Raw genomic sequence first — 17099 nt, forward strand, 5'->3', positions numbered from 1 at the left:
AACTGCTCTCCTACTGAGAGACCTGACACCTGACCAGGTTCATTTCCCAACACCAGATCGAGTACAGCCTCTCCTCTTGTAGACTTATCTACATATTGTGTCAGGAAACCTTCCTGAACACACCTAACAAACCCCACCCCATCTAGACCCCTTGCTCTATGGAGATGCCAATCAATATTATAAGAAGCTGGGTGGTGATAGGTGGATAAGGTAAAGGGCTGAAGAAGGAGGAATCTGATAAGAGAGGGAAGTGGATCATGGGTAAAAGGGAAGGAGGAGGAACACCAGGTGTGATAGGCAGGTGACAAGAAGAGATGAGTGGGGCCAGAGTAGGGAATTGAAGATGAGGGAAGCAGGGAGGGGAAAAAGATCACCAGAATTTGGAGAAATTGATGTTCATGCCTTCAGGTTGGAGACTATCCAGACAGAATATGAGGTGTCTAACTGAAGAGTGGCCTCTTCACAGCTGCTAAACAGTCGTCACACTAGTCTCTTTCTGTCAATACTTGGGAGCAGCCCAGGCTCATGAACTTTGTTTTCCATATCAGTTCTTGTGCAAATATTAACCAATCATTCATTTTTTTCTATGCTATGATGCTTGAATGCTCCCATGGACAGTTTGAAACCTGGCTGCAAAAGGGGGAGGTTTGGGCATAGGGCTAGCAACCCTATCCCGTAAAAGCACAGAACTACTGTAATGCCAACAGAAGTCCTCTTCACTGGGAGATGAAGTCATGGGGTGAAAGCAGAAACCACAGAGCCAATCAATCAGAGGCCTGTGATGAGGAGCTCTCGGTGGCCTATACCCCAGTAGGGGTTATGTTCTTAGAAAGAAGAAGAATAAGTATAAACACCAGAGATTCTACAGATGCTGGAAATCTAGAGCAATGCCATAAGACCATCAGATATAGGAGCAGAATTAGGTCATTTGGCTCATCAGGCCTGCTCTGCCATTTCATCATGGCTGATCCAATTTTCTTCTCAGTCCAAATCTCCTGCCTTCTCCCCATATCCCTTCATGCCCTGACCAATCAAGAATCTATACACATCTGCCTTAAATATACATAAACACTTGGCCTTCACAGCTCCACAGATTCACCACTCTCTGGCTAAAGAAATTCTTCCTCATCTCCATTCTAAAAGGACGCCCTTTCTTCTGAGGGTGTGTCCACTGGTCTTAGACTCTCCCATCATAGGAAATATCCTCTTCACATCCACTCTATCAAGTCCTTTCACCATTTGATAGGTTTCAATGAGGTCACCCCACATTCTTTTGAATTCTCATGAGTAGAGGCCCAGAGCCGTCAAACACTCTTCATATAACAAGCCATTCAATCCTGAAATCATCATTGTGAACTTCCTTTGAACACTCTCCAGTTCCAGCACATCCTTTCTAAGGGGCCCAAGACTGCTCACAATACTCCAAGTGAGGCCTCACCAGTGCTTTATAAAGTTTCAACTTTAAATCCGTGCTTTTATATTCTAGTCCTCTTGAGATGAATGCTAACATTGCATTTGCCTTCCTCATCACAACTCAACCTGCAACTTAACCTTTGAGGAATCCTGCTCAAGGACTCCAAGTCCTTTTGTACCTCAGTTTTTTGTAATTTTTCTCGATTTAGAAAACAATCAACCCTTTCATTTTTTTCTACCAAAGTACATGACCGAACATTTCCCAACACTGTATTCCACCTACCATTTCTTTGCCTGTTCTCCTAATCTACCTAAGCCCTTCTGTAGCCTTTACTTCCTAAAAACTACCTGCCCCTCCACCTATCTTCATATCATCTGCAAACCTTGCAACAAAGCCATCAATTCCATCATCAAATAATTGACATATAACGTGAAAAGAATTGGTCCCAACACAGACCCCTGTGGAACACCACTCATCACCAGCAGCCAGTCAGAAAAAGCTCACTTTATTCCCACTCTTTGCCTCCTGCTAATCAGCCACTGCTTTATCCATGTTAGAATCTTTCCATCAAAACCGTGGGTTTGTTGCTTGTTAAGCAGCCTCATTTGCGGCACCTTGTCAAAAGCCTTCTGAACATCCAAGTGCAGAACATCAACTGATTCTCCTTTATCTATCCAGCAGGTTACTTCTTCAAAGACTTCCAACAGATTTATCAAGCAATATTTTCCCTTGAGGAAACCATACTGACTATGGCCAATTTTATCCCATGCCTCCAAGTGCTCCGAGACCTCATCCTTAATAATCGATTCCAGATCTTCCCAACCATTGAGGTCCGACTAAATGGACTATAGTTTCCTTTCTCACATCTCTCCCTTCTTGAAGAGTCTTCTGGAACCATTCCAGAGTATAATGATTCTTGAAAGATCATTACTAATGCCTCCACGATCTCTTCCGCCACCTCTTTCAGAACTCCGGGTGTACACCATCTGGTCCAGGTAACTTATCTAACTTCAGACCTTTTGGTTTTCCAAGAACCTTCTCTCTAGAACCATAGAACCATAGAAACTACAGCACAGAAACAGGCCCTTTGGCCCTTCTTGGCTGTGCCGAACCATTTTCTGCCTAGTCCCACTGACCTGCACACGGACCATATCCCTCCATACACCTCCCATCCATGTATCTGTCCAATTTATTCTTAAATGTTAAGAAAGAACCCGCATTTACCACCTCGTCTGGCAGCTCATTCCATACTCCCACCACTCTCTGTGTGAAGAAGCCCCCCCTAATGTTCCCTTTAAACTTTTCCTCCCTCACCCTTAACCCATGTCCTCTGGTTTTTTTCTCACATTGCCTCAGTGGAAAAAGCCTGCTTGCATTCACTCTATCTATACCCATCATAATTTTATATACCTCTATCAAATCTCCCCTCATTCTTCTACGCTCCAGGAAATAAAGTCCTAAACTATTCAACCTTTCTCTGTAACTGAGTTTCTCAAGTCCCGGCAACATCCTTGTAAACCTTCTCTGCACTCTTTCAGCCTTATTTATATCCTTCCTGTAATTTGGTGACCAAAACTGAACACAATACTCCAGATTCAGCCTCACCAATGCCTTATACAACCTCATCATAACATTCCAGCTCTTATACTCAATACTTCGATTAATAAAGGCCAATGTACCAAAAGCTCTCTTTACGACCCTATCTACCTGTGACGACACTTTTAGGGAATTTTGTATCTGTATTCCCAGATCCCTCTGTTCCACTGCACTCCTCAGTGCCTTACCATTAACCCTGTATGTTCTACGTTGGTTTGTCCTTCCAACGTGCAATACCTCACACTTGTCAGTATTAAACGCTATCTGCCATTTTTCAGCCCATTTTTCCAGATGGTCCAAGTCCCTCTGCAGGCTCTGAAAACCTTCCTCACTGTCTACTACACCTCCAATCTTTGTATCATCAGCAAACTTGCTGATCCAATTTACCACATTATCATCCAGATCATTGATATAGATGACAAATAACAATGGACCCAGCACTGATCCCTGTGGCACACCACTAGTCACAGGCCTCCACTCAGAGAAGCAATTCTCTACCACCACTCTCTGGCTTCTTCCATCGCGCCAATGGCTAATCCAATTTACCATCTCTCCATGTATGCCTAGCGACTGAATTTTCCTAACTAACCTCCCATGTGGGACTTTGTCAAAGGCCTTACTGAAGTCCATGTAGACAATATCCATTGCCTTCCCTTCATCCACTTTTCTGGTAACCTCCTCGAAAAATTCCAACAGATTGGTCAAACATGACCTACCACGCACAAAGCCATGTTGACCCTCCCTAATAAGCCCCTGTCTATCCAAATGCTTGTAGATTCTGTCTCTTAGTACTCCCTTCAATAACTTACCTACTACTGACGTTAAACTCACCAGCCTATAACTTCCCGGATTACTTTTTGATCCTTTTTTAAACAACGGAACAACATGAGCCACTCTCCAATCCTCCGGCACTTCACCCGTAGACAGTGACATTTTAAATATTTCTGCCAGGGCCCCCGCAATTTCAACACTAGTCTCTTTCAAGGTCTGAGGGAACACTCTGTCGGGTCCCGGGAATTTATCCACTTTAATTTTCCTCAAGGCAGCAAGCACCTCCTCCTTTTCAATCTGTACATTTTCCATGGTCTCACTACTTGATTCCCTCAATTCCATAGATTTCATGCCAGCTTCCTTAGTAAATACAGACACAAAAAACCTATTTAAGATCTCCCCCATTTCCTTTGGTTCCGCACAAAGCCGACCACTCTGATCTTCAAGAGGACCAATTTTATCCCTTACAATCCTTTTGCTCTTAATATACTTGTAAAAGTATATTAGTAATGGTAACTTCATACACTTCATGCCTGCTGACACCTGGAACTCCCACCATACTGCTAGTGTCTTCCACTGCAAAAACTGATGCAAAATACTTATTCAGTTTGTCTGCTATTTATTTCATTGTCCCCCATTACTACCTCTCCAGCATGGTCCAACATCGACTCTCACCTCTCCTTTACACCTCATGTATCTGAAGAAGGACATACAAAATGCTGAAGGAACTCAGAAGGTCAGGCAGCATCTGTGGAAATAAAATAAACAGTGAATTTTAGGCTAGACCTTTCTTCAGGACTGAAGAAGAATTATGCTTGCTTCAGATCAGCAGGTTTAAGTCTACTAAAAAACTTTGATGTATCAGATAAATCCCATCAAGACTTATCCTGCTTGCAATCAACTTTTAAAGATTGTTCCATTTTGCTATTATGTTGATCTTTTTGAGGTGTTTGTGGCTACAAGGGTACTCTATCTGTTTCTAGCACATCTTAGTATTCTATTGGGTAGAGAGCAGAAATGAACCTGTCAGACTATTGAACCTCATGGGAAAGACAGGCAAAGAGGAAACAAGGTGCTATTTTTAGTCAGTAGGGACGTGTGAAATATTGACTCCGTCTCGAAAGACTGCACTGCCGGTGAGTGAAAGCATTGTCGATAGCTGTGCAGAGCATCAGAAGAGGCGTTTGCATTGGATATTTGAGGAGGAAAGACTCAGGTTCAAGTACAACATGAATTCAATCAAATAAAATGTCTAGATTTTGCACATAATATCTACTCAGCTGAAATATTAGCAACCTGATAGATGTTTTGGTTCCAAAGTAATTCGACAGCTTTATAAGGCACAGGTGAGGCTTCACTTGAAATATTGTGAGCAGATTTGGGCCCCTTACCTAACAAATGTTCAAAAGAGGTTCATGAAAATGATAACACGAGGAATTCTGCAGATGCTGGAAATTCAAACAACACACATCAAAGTTGCCGGTGAATGCAGCAGGCCAGGCAGCATCTCTAGGAAGAGGTACAGTCGACGTTTCGGGCCGAGACCCTTCGTCAGGACTTCGTCTCGGCCCGAAACGTCGACTGTACCTCTTCCTAGAGATGCGGCCTGGCCTGCTGCGTTCACCAGCAACTTTGATGAGTGTTTCATGAAAATGATTCCGGGATAGGAAGGCTTATCACATGAGAAGTGTTTGATGGCTCTGGGCCTGTACTCACTGGAATTCTGAAAAATGAGGGGGCAGGGGGGCGGATCTCATTGAAATGTATTGAATGTAGATTGGATGAGGAGAGGATGTTTCCTATCACAAACAAGTGAAAATCTGTAGATGCTGGAAATCCGAGCAACAGACACAAAATGCTGGAGAAACTCAGCAGACCAGCAGCATCTATGGAATAAAGTACGGTCAACGTTTCAGGCTGAGGCCCTTTGGCAGCACTGAAGAAAAAAAAGATGGGGAGTAGACTTAAAAGGTGGGGGAAGGGGAGAGAGAAACACAAAGTGATAGGTGAAATGGGGAAGGGGAGGGATGAAGTAAAGAGCTGGGAAATTTATTGGTGAAAGAGATACAGGGCTGGAGAAGGGGGACTCATAGGAAAAGACAGAAGCCATGGAAGAAAGAGAAATGGGGGCAGAGCAGCAGAGGGAGGTGATGGGCAGGCAAGGAGAGAAGGTGAGAGAGAGAAAAGGGGATGGGGAATGGCGAAGGGAGGCATTACCAGAAGTTTGAGAAATCGACATTCATGCCATCAGGTTGGAGGCTACCCAGATGAAATATAAGGTGTTGTTCCTCCAACCTGAGAGTGGCCTCATTGCAACATATCGGAATGGGATTGGGAAGTGGAATTAAAATGAGTGGCCACTGGGAGATCCCGGTTCTTTGGGCAGACTTCTGGTAGGTGCTCAGCGAAGTAGTCTCCTAATCTATGCCGGGTCTCACCGATATACAGGAGGCCACACCGGGAGCACCGGACACAGTATATCATCCCACCAGACTCACAGGTGAAGTGTCACCTCACCTGGAAGGACTATCTGGGGCCCTGAATGGTAGTGGGAGAGGAAGTGTAGGGGCAGGTGTAGCACTTGTTCCACTTTCAAGGGTAAGTGTCGGGAGGGAGATCAGTGGGGAGGGACGAATGGACAAGGGACTCACGTAAGGAGCGATCCCTGTGGAAAGCAGAAAATGGGGGATAGGAAAAGATGTGCTTCGTGGTGGGATTCCATTGGGGTGGCGGAAGTTACGGAGAATTATGTGCTAGATACAGAGGCTGGTGGGGTGGTGGGTGAGGACAACAAGAATCCTGTTCCTAGTAGCGTGGGGCGAGGATGGAGTTAAAGTATACGTGCGTGAAATGAAAGAGATGTGGTTGAGGGCAGCGTTGATGGTGGAAAAAGGGAAGCCCCTTTCTTCAAAAAAAAACATCTCCTTCGTTCTGGAATGAAATGTCTCATCCTGAGAGCAGATGCGGTGGAGATGGAGGAATTGAGAGAAGGAGGTGGCGTTTTTACAAGTTAACAGGGTGGGAAGAGGTATCGTCCAGGTAGCTGCGAGAATCTGGGAGTTTATAATAGACATCAGTAGACAAGCTGTCTCCAGAGATAGAGACAGTGAAATCGAGAAAAGGGAAGGATTTGTTGGAAATGGAGCAGGTAAATTTGAGGGCAGGGTGGAAGTTGGAGGCAAAGTTGATGAAGTCGATGTGCTCCATGGTTACAGGAGGCAGCACCAATGCAGTTATTGACATAGCGTAGGAATAGTGGAGAACAGACACCAGTGTAAGCTTGAAACATAGACTGTTCCACGTAGCCAACAAAAAGGCAGGCATAGCTTGGACTCATGGCTACTCCTTTTTTAGAAGGAAGTTTAAGGAGCAAAAGAAGAGTTTAGTAAGAGCGAGGACAAGTTCCACTAGACAGAGGAGATGTTTCTTGTGGTGGAAGAGTTCAAGACCAGAGGACACAGCAGCAGAATAGAGGGATGTCTATTTAGAATGGGGGTGAGAAGAAATTCCTTTAGCCAGGGAGTGGTGAATCTGTAGAATTCACTGCCACAGGTAGCTGTGAAGGTCAAGTTATTGGATATATTTAAGGCAGAAATTGATAGATTCTTGATTAGTCAAGGCATGAAGGTGTACAAGGAGAGGGCAGGTGATTGGGGCTGAGAGGGAAAGTGGATTAGCCATGATGAACTGGTGGAGCTGGCTTTCTGAGCCAAATGACCTAATCCTGCTCCTATACCTTGTGGTCCAATCACCAGATCAGAGAGAATAGATAAATTGGGGGTTGGTAAAGGTGTACAGGTCAAGGACAGGAAAGCTTAGATATTGCTTTTTAAAGCTTTCTTTCATTTGCATATGGTTTTTCCCCATTTATGTACAATTTTCTGCTATTTATGTATATGTTTCATTTATTTTTAATTTTCCCTCATTTACTTTATTTTCCATTTATGTCTAATTTTTTCATAAATTCTATTGTATTTCTTTCTTCTCCTGTAAATCCCTGCAAGAAAATAAATCTCAGTGCAGTATACGGTAACATATCAAAGTCAAATTCCAAAGTTCAAAGTAAATTTATTATCAACATGCATATATGTCACTATATACTACTCTGAGATTCATCTCCTTGTGGCATACTCAGTAAATCTACAGAATAATAATCTTAACAGAATCAATGAAAGACCGCACTAACTGGGCATTCAACCAAAGCGCGGAGAACAACAAACTGACCAAATCCAAAAAGAAGTAATAATAATAAACAGTAAGCAATAAATATCAAGAACATGAGATGAAGAGTCCCTGAAAGTGCGTCCATTGGTTGTGGGAATACTTCAATGATAACGCACTCAAAATGCTGAAGGAACTCAGCAGATCAGACAGCATCTATGGAAATGAACAAGCAGTTGATGTTTCGGGCCAAGACCCTTCATCAGAACTGGAAAGGAAGGGGGAAGATGCCAAAATAGAAAGGTGCTGGGAAGAGAATGAGGATAGCTGGAAGATGATTGAAGCCAGGTGGTGGAAAAGGTGCTGGAGAGGAAGGAATCTGATAGAGCAGTGTGGACCGTAGGAGAAAGGGAAGGAGGAGGGACCCAGGGGGAGGTGATAGGCAGGTATTCAATTGAATGAAGAGCATGTTCCTTAATAATAAATTGTAAGTGCTATGCACTTTAATGCTCCAAGAGGACCACAACCTAGTCGTGGTTTGCAGGCTTGCATGCCTCAAAGACCTGGAGAGCTATGTACTTTATGCTTTTGCTCTTGGTTGGGTCATCCATGCCAAAATTTTTGGTGGCAAAAATAGGAAAACAGATTATTATCTGAATGGTGGCCGATTAGGACAAGGGGAGGTGCAATGAGACCTGGGTGTCATTATACACCAGTCATTGAAAGTGGGCATGCAGGTGCAGCAGGCGGTGAAAAAGGCCAATGGTATGCTGGCATTTATAGCGAGAGGATTCGAGTACAGGAGCAGGGAGGTACTACTGCAGTTGTACAAGGCCTTGGTGAGACCACACCTGGAGTATTGTGTGCAGTTTTGGTCCCCTAATCTGAGGAAAGACATCTTTGCCATAGACGGAGTACAAAGAAGGTTCACCAGATTGATTCCTGGGATGGCAGGACTTTCATATGAAGAAAGACTGGATGAACTGGGCTTGTACTCGTTGGAATTTAGAAGATTGAGGGGGGATCTGATTGAAACGTATAAGATCCTAAAGGGATTGGACAGGCTAGATGCAGGAAGATTGTTCCCGATGTTGGGGAAGTCCAGAATGAGGGGTCACAGTCTGAGGATAGAGGGGAAGCCTTTTAGGACCGAGATTAGGAAAAACTTCTTCACACAGAGAGTGGTGAATCTGTGGAATTCTCTGCTACAGGAAACTGTTGAGGCCAGTTCATTGGCTATGTTTAAGAGGGAGTTAGATATGGCCCTTGTGGCTACAGGGGTCAGGGGGTATGGAGGGAAGGCTGGGGCGGGGTTCTGAGATGGATGATCAGCCATGATCATAATAAATGGCGGTGCAGGCTCGAAGGGCCGAATGGCCTACTCCTGCACCTATTTTCTATGTTTCTATGTTTCTAAACAGGTCCAAGGTAGAGGCCAGTCTAAAAGTGGTCCACTGAAACTCCAGGTCTGGGGGTTCAGCTCAGGGCTAACAAGCCTGACTGGTAAAACAAAATTGTAACAGAAACAGAAATGAAAAATCTTTCTACATCTGAGTGCGTTGGTATTCCTGAGTCTCCATCCGGAACGTGCATGACTGACAGTAGTGAAAACTGAGAGGAAGCTACCGACACGATGAAGGAAGTCCTGAACACTACCAGAGATGGAGGATCTTCATTGATGCCTTAAATGCCAGCAGTGTAATGAGCTGCAGAGAGACATACTTTACTAATAAATTTGACTTTGACTTTGAACTCCCAATTTAGATTCATGTACAAAGCTCTCATTACACTAATATGCAAATTATAATGAGACACTGAATGTACAAAAATAATTAAAACAGATGAAGGATTACTTACCGGCAAAAGCTGAAAGGTGTGGATAACTCACATCAGGGAGAGAAAGCTGAAGAAGACCACACATCTAAAATCATAACATGGGACCAGTATTTCTCATATATACGAGGTTAAAAGTCAGGGCAATAAACTGTAAAATCCAATGGGAATTTCTTTGACTAAAATAGAGTCACATAGTCATAGAAAAGTACAGCACAGAAACAGGGCTTTAGATGTTGAAATTGAACTTTCATGAACCACTTATGCTGGCAGCTCATCCCACACTCTCACCACCCTCTGACTGAAGAAGTTTACCCTCAGGATCTTCTTAAACTTTTCACCTTTCACACTTAGCCCATGACCACTGGTTGTAGTCCCACCCAAGCTCAACATTCCCAGTTTTGTAGTTGACTTCCAGCGCTGTTCTGTTAGGAGTCTCTGTACATCCCCCTGTGGAATTGTGGGCTTTCTCCCAGTGTACCAGTTTCCTCCCACAGTCCACCGGGCGGGGTGGTGGCGGGAGGTGTGAAGTAAAGAGCTACAGGGCTGGAGAAGGGGGGGAGTCTGATAGGAGATGACTATGCTGGATTGGGTGTTGTGCAATGATCCGGAGGTGATAAGAGAGCTTAAGGTTAAGGAATCCTTGGGGAACAGTGATCGCAGTATGATTGAGTTCACTTTGAAATTTGAGAAGGAGAAACTAAATTCCAATATGTCGGTATTTCAGTGGAATAAAGAAAATTACAATGGCATGAGAGGGGAACTGGCCAAGGTTCACTGGAAAGAGACTCTATCAGGAAGGACAGAAGAGTGGCAATGGCTTTAGTTTCTGTGAAAAATGAGGGAATTCCAAATAAGAAGAAATTTTTGAAATGGAAGAAGGACACTACCATGGATGACAAGTGAAGTCAGAGAGCCAAAGTGAAAGCAAAAGATAGGGCATACAAGGAAACCAAAGCTAGTGGGAAGATAGAGGATTGGAAAGTTTTTAAAAACTTTCAGGAAACTAAGAAGTTCATTAGGAAGGAACAGATGAATTATGAAAGCAAGCTGGTGACTAATATCAAAGAAGATACTAAAAGCTTTTCTTATATACGTATAAAGGGTAAAAGAGAGTCAAGGGTAGATATAGGACCAACCGAAAATGATGCTGGAGCTGCTGTAATGAGAGACGCAGAGATGGTAGAGGAACTGAATGCGTATTTTGCATCAATCTTCATAGTGGAAGACATCTGCAGTATACTGGACATTCAATAGTGGCAGGGAGGTGAAGTACTTGCAGTGAAAGTTATGATTGAGAAGGTGCTCAGGAAGCTGCATGGTCTGGGGGTGGATAACTCTCCTGCACCTGGTGGAATGCACCCTTGGGTTCTGAAGGAAGTAGCTGGAGAGATTGCGTAAACAATGATCTTTCAAGCATCGACAGATAATAGAACATAGAAAACCTAAAGCACAATATGGGCCCGAACATGTCCTTACCTAAGAAATTACCAAGGTTAACCATAGCCCTCTATTGCTCCATATACCTATCCTGGAGTCTATCAAAAGTCCATATCGTATTCGCCTCCACTACCGTCACTGGCAGCACATTCCACGCACTCACCAATCTCTGTGTAAAAAACTTACCCCTGACATCTCTTCTACTTCGAAGCACCTTAAAACTGTGCCCTCTCGTGCTAGACATTTCAGCCCTGGGAAAAAGCTTCTGACTATCCACATGATCAATGCCTCTCATCATCTTATAAGCTGCCTCTCATCATCTTACACACCTCTATCAGGTCACCTCTCATCCTCCGTCACTCCAAGGAAAAAAAGGTCGATTTCACTCAACCTATTCTCATAAGGCATGTTCCCCAATACAAGCAACATCCTTGTAAGTCTCCTCTGCACCGTTTCTATGGTTTCCACATCCTTCCTATAGTGAGGTGACCAGAACTGAGCACCGTACTCCAAGGGGGGTCTGACCAGGGTCCTATATAGCTGCAACATTACCTCTCAGCTCCTAAATTCAATTCCACAATTGATGAAGGCCAATGCACCATATGCTTTCTTAACCACAGGGTCAATATGCGCAGCTGCTTTGAATGTCCTATGGACTCGGACCCCAAGATCCCTCTGATCATCCACACTGCCAAGAGCCTTACCATTAATACTATATTCCGCCATCATATTTGACCTACCAAAATGAATCACCTCACACTTATCTGGGTTGAACTCCGTCTGCCAGTTCTCAGCCCAGTTTCGCATCCTATCAATGTCCCACTGTAACCTCTGACAGCCCTCCACACTATCCACAACACACCCAAGCTTTGTGTCATCAACAAATTTACTAACCCATCCCTCCACTTGTCATAAGGGGGTGTTGGGAGCGGACCCAAATGCAAGACACAGACACTGAAATACTAGGAACAGGAAGAAGCAAGGGGAGTGAGGAAGAAGCGACACGGGACATGGACACAGGCCCTGGACGAGACAAGGACACCGGGTCTGGGCTTGATTAGGCTCTTGGGTACGGAGCCAGGACCCTCCTTGGACTGCAGGGCCAGGACCTTCTAGGACACAGGGCCAGGACCCTTCTAGGACGCAGGGCTGGGACCCTTTCTTGGACGCAGAGCCAGGATGACTGCCGAGGAGACCACCGAGGTGACCACCGAGGAAACTGTCAGGGATTCAGATGGGGAGGGGAAGGGAACAGTCCAGCCAAAAGAAGCTGATTCCTGAAGCTACTTATGTAGCCAGCCTGAAACTAGAATCAGGTGCCTCGATTTAGGAGCCCAATGGAACCGGGGAAAACAGGGAAAACCCGGCATACGGATCAATGGACCGGACCATAAACTGGAATGCGGACTTCACAGACCGGACCATGACACCACTTCCTCATCCAGGTCATTTATAAAAATCACGAAGAGTAGGTGTCTCAGAACAGATCCCTGAGGCACACTACTGGTGACCGACCTCCATGCAAAATATGACCCGTCTACAACTATTCTTTGCCTTTTGTAAGCAAGCTAGTTCTGGATCCATAAAGCAATGTCTCCTTGAATCCCATGCCTCCTTACTTTCCAAAAAGCCTTGCATGGGGTACCTTGTCAAATGCCTTGCTAAAATCTATATAGACTACATCTACTGCTCTTCCTTCATCAATGTGTTCAGTCACATCCTGAAAAAATTCAATCAGGCTTGTAAGGCATGACCTGCCTTTGACCAAGCCATGTTGACTATTCCTAGACAGGAAGCAATCTAAGGATGCTGGAAACTCAAGCAACACACAGCATATTTGGAAAGTGGTGAAATGATCGGACAAAGTCAGCATGGATTTGTGAAAGAAAAATCATGTCTGACGAATCTCATAGAATTTTTTGAGGATGTAACTAGTAGAGTGGATAGGGGAGAACCAGTGGATGTGGTATATTTGGATTTTCAAAAGGCTTTTGACAAGGTCCCACACAGGAGATTAGTGTGCAAACTTAAAGCACACAGTATTGGGGGTAAGGTATTGGTGTGGGTGGAGAATTGGTTAGCAGACAGGAAGCAAAGAGTGGGAATAAACGGGACCTTTTCAGAATGGCAGGCGGTGACTAGTGGGGTACCGCAAGGCTCAGTGCTGGGACCCCAGTTGTTTACAATATATATTAATGACTTGGATGAGGGAATTAAATGCAGCATCTCCAAGTTTGCAGATGACACGAAGCTGGGTGGCAGTGTTAGCTGTGAGGAGGATGCTAAGAGGATGCAGGGTGACTTGGATAGGTTGGGTGAGTGGGCAAATTTATGGCAGATGCAATTTAATGTGGATAAATGTGAAGTTATCCACTTTGGTGGCAAAAATAGGAAAACAGATTATTATCTGAATGGTGGCCGATTAGGAAAAGGGGAGGTGCAACGAGACCTGGGTGTCATTATACACCAGTCATTGAAAGTGGGCATGCAGGTACAGCAGGCGGTGAAAAAGGCGAATGGTACGCTGGCATTTATAGCGAGAGGATTCGAGTACAGGAGCAGGGAGGTACTACTGCAGTTGTACAAGGCCTTGGTGAGACCACACCTGGAGTATTGTGTGCAGTTTTGGTCCCCTAATCTGAGGAAAGACATCTTTGCCATAGACGGAGTACAAAGAAGGTTCACCAGATTGATTCCTGGGATGGCAGGACTTTCATATGAAGAAAGACTGGATGAACTGGGCTTGTACTCGTTGGAATTTAGAAGATTGAGGGGGGATCTGATTGAAACGTATAAGATCCTAAAGGGATTGGACAGGCTAGATGCAGGAAGATTGTTCCCGATGTTGGGGAAGTCCAGAACGAGGGGCCACAGTTTGAGGATAGAGGGGAAGCCTTTTAGGACCGAGATTAGGAAAAACTTCTTCACACAGACAGTGGTGAATCTGTGGAATTCTCTGCCACAGGAAACTGTTGAGGCCAGTTCATTGGCTATATTTAAGAGGGAGTTAGATATGGCCCTTGTGGCTACGGGGGTCAGGGGGTATGGAGGGAAGGCTGGGGCGGGGTTCTGAGTTGGATGATCAGCCATGATCATAATAAATGGCGGTGCAGGCTCGAAGGGCCGAATGGCCTACTCCTGCACCTATTTTCTATGTTTCTATGTTTCTAAAACATGCTGATGAATGCAGCAGGCCAGGCAGCATCTCTAGGAAGAGGTACAATCGACATTTCGGGTTGGAACTCTTCGTCAGGACTAACTGAAAGAAGAGATTTGAAAGTGGGAGGGGGAGGGGGTGATCCAAAATGATAGGAGAAGACAGGAGGGGGAGGGATGGAGCTAAGAGCTGGAAAGTTGATTAGCAAAAGGGATACCAGGATGGAGAAGGGAGAGGATCATGGGACAGGAAGCCTGGGGAGAGAGAGAAGTGGGGAGGGTCGCCCGGAGGGTGGAGAGCAGGCAATTATAGTGAGAGGAATTATAGTGAGAGGGACAGAGGGAGAAAAAAGAGAGAGAAAAAAAAGGTTGGAGGCCCGACGCAGGCTGGGAGACCGTTTTGCTGAACATCTACGCTCTGTCCGCCAGAGTAAACAGGATCTCCCAGTGGCCTCACATTTTAATTCCACGTCCCATTCCCATTCTGACATGTCTATCCATGGCCTCCTCTACTGTAAAGATGAAGCCACACTCAGGTTGGAGGAACAACACCTTATATTCCGTCTGGGTAGCCTCCAACCTGATGGCATGAACATTGACTTCTCTAACTTCCGCTAATGCCCCACCTCCCCCTCGTACCCCATCCGTTATTTATTTTTATACACACATTCTTTTTCTCTCTCTCATTTTTCTCCCTCTGTCCCTCTGATTATACCCCTTGGCCTCTGGTTTTCTCCCCCCCCTCCCCCTTTTCTTTCTCCCTCGGCCTCCTGTCCCATGATCCTCTCATATCCCTTTTTGCCTATCACCTGTCCAGCTCTCGGCTCCATCCCTCCCCCTCCTGTCTTCTCCTATCATTTTGGATCTCTCCCTCCCCCCACTTTCAAATCTCTTACTCACTCTTCCTTCAGTTAGTCCTGACGAAGGGTCTCGACCCAAATGTCGACTGTACCTCTTCCTAGAGATGCTGCCTGGCCTGTTGTGTTCCACTGGCATTTTTTGACTATTCCTAATCATATTATGCCTCTCCAAATGTTCTCAGGATCTTCTCCATCAACTTACCAACCACTGCAGTAAGATTCTGGCATTGTACCAGATGGCTGAAAACTACAGACCTATTAACCTGACATCAACGGTTGAGAAGTTGTTGGAATCCATTGTTAGCGATGAGATCACGGAGTAGCTGGAGGAATGTGACAAGATAGGCCAAAGCTAGCATGATTTCCTGAAAGGAAAATCCTGCCTGACTATCCTACTGCAAATTTTTGAGGAAAGTACAAACAGGATAAGCAAAGGAGATGCAATAGATGTGGTGTACTTGGATTTTCAGAAGGCCTTTGACAGGGTGCCGCACATCAGGAAGATAAGAGCCCATGGAATTACAGGGGAGTTACTAGCATGGGTGGAGCATTGGCTGATTGGCAGGAAACAGAGAACGGGAATAAACTATTCTGGCTAGCTGCCGGTTACAAGTGGAATTCCACATAGGTTGGTTTTGGGACGGCTGCTTTTTACGATGTATACCAATGATTTAGACTATAGGATTAATGGATTTGTGGCTAAATTTGCCAATGATACAAAGATAGGTGGAGGAGCAGATAGTGTTGAGGAAACAGAGACTTAGATAGTTTAGGGGAATAGGCAAAGAAGTTTCAAATGAAATACAATGTTGGAAAGTGTATGGTCATGCACTTTGGTGGAAGAAATAAATGGGCAGACTATTACTTAGATGAGGAGAGAATTCAAAATGCAGAGATGCAAAGTGACTTGGCAGTCCTTGTGCCAGATACCCTGAAGGTTAACCTCCGGTTTGAGTTGGTGGTGAAGAAGGTGAATGCAATGTTGGCATTCATTTCTAGAGGTATAGAATATAAGAGCAGGGATGTGATGTTGAGTCTCTATAAGACACTCATGAGACCACACTTGGAGTATTGTGTGCAGTTTCGGGCTCCTTATTTTAGAAAGGATATGCTGACATTGGAGAGGGTTCAGAGAAGATTCATGAGAATGATTCCAGGAATGAAAGAGTTACCATATGAGGAATGTTTGCTAGCTCTTGGGCTGTATTCCCTGGAGTTCAGGAGAATAAGGGGGGATCTCATAGAAACATTCCAAATGTTAAAAGGCCTGAACAAATTAGATATGGCAAAGTTATTTCCCATGGTAGGGGGGTCTAGGACAAGCAGACATGACTTCAGGATTGAAAGACATCTATTTAGAACAGAGATGTGGAAAAATCACTTTAGTCAGAGGGTGGTTAATCTGTGGAATTTATTGCCATGTGCAGTTGTAGAGGCCAAGTCATTGGGTGCATTTAAGGCAGAGATAGATAGGTTCTTGATTAGCCAGGGCATAAAAGGGTATGAGGAGAAGGCAGGGGAGTGGGGATGACTGGAAGAATTGGATCAACCCATGATGGAATGGCGGAGCAGACTTGATGAGCCAAATGGCCTACTTCTGCTCCTTTATGTTATGGTCTTATGGTTAGTTGGTCATTGTGTATTGTCCTGTGATTAGGTTAGAGTTAAATTGGGGTTATGGGAGTTTACTGGGGCAGTGTGGCCACAGCAGCTGGGAAAGGCCTATTCTACACTGTATCGCTAAATAAAATATAAAAAATAAACAAACCAATGATGAATAGCAAGAATGTATTAAGGGAAAGCCTACAAAGAACACAGCGTGTAAATCTGGGAATACAGGCCCATAATTCCTTTTGAAAGCAATGTCA

The sequence above is a fragment of the Mobula hypostoma genome, chromosome 2 (genome assembly GCF_963921235.1).
Source record: "Mobula hypostoma chromosome 2, sMobHyp1.1, whole genome shotgun sequence".
NCBI lineage: Eukaryota > Metazoa > Chordata > Chondrichthyes > Myliobatiformes > Myliobatidae > Mobula > Mobula hypostoma.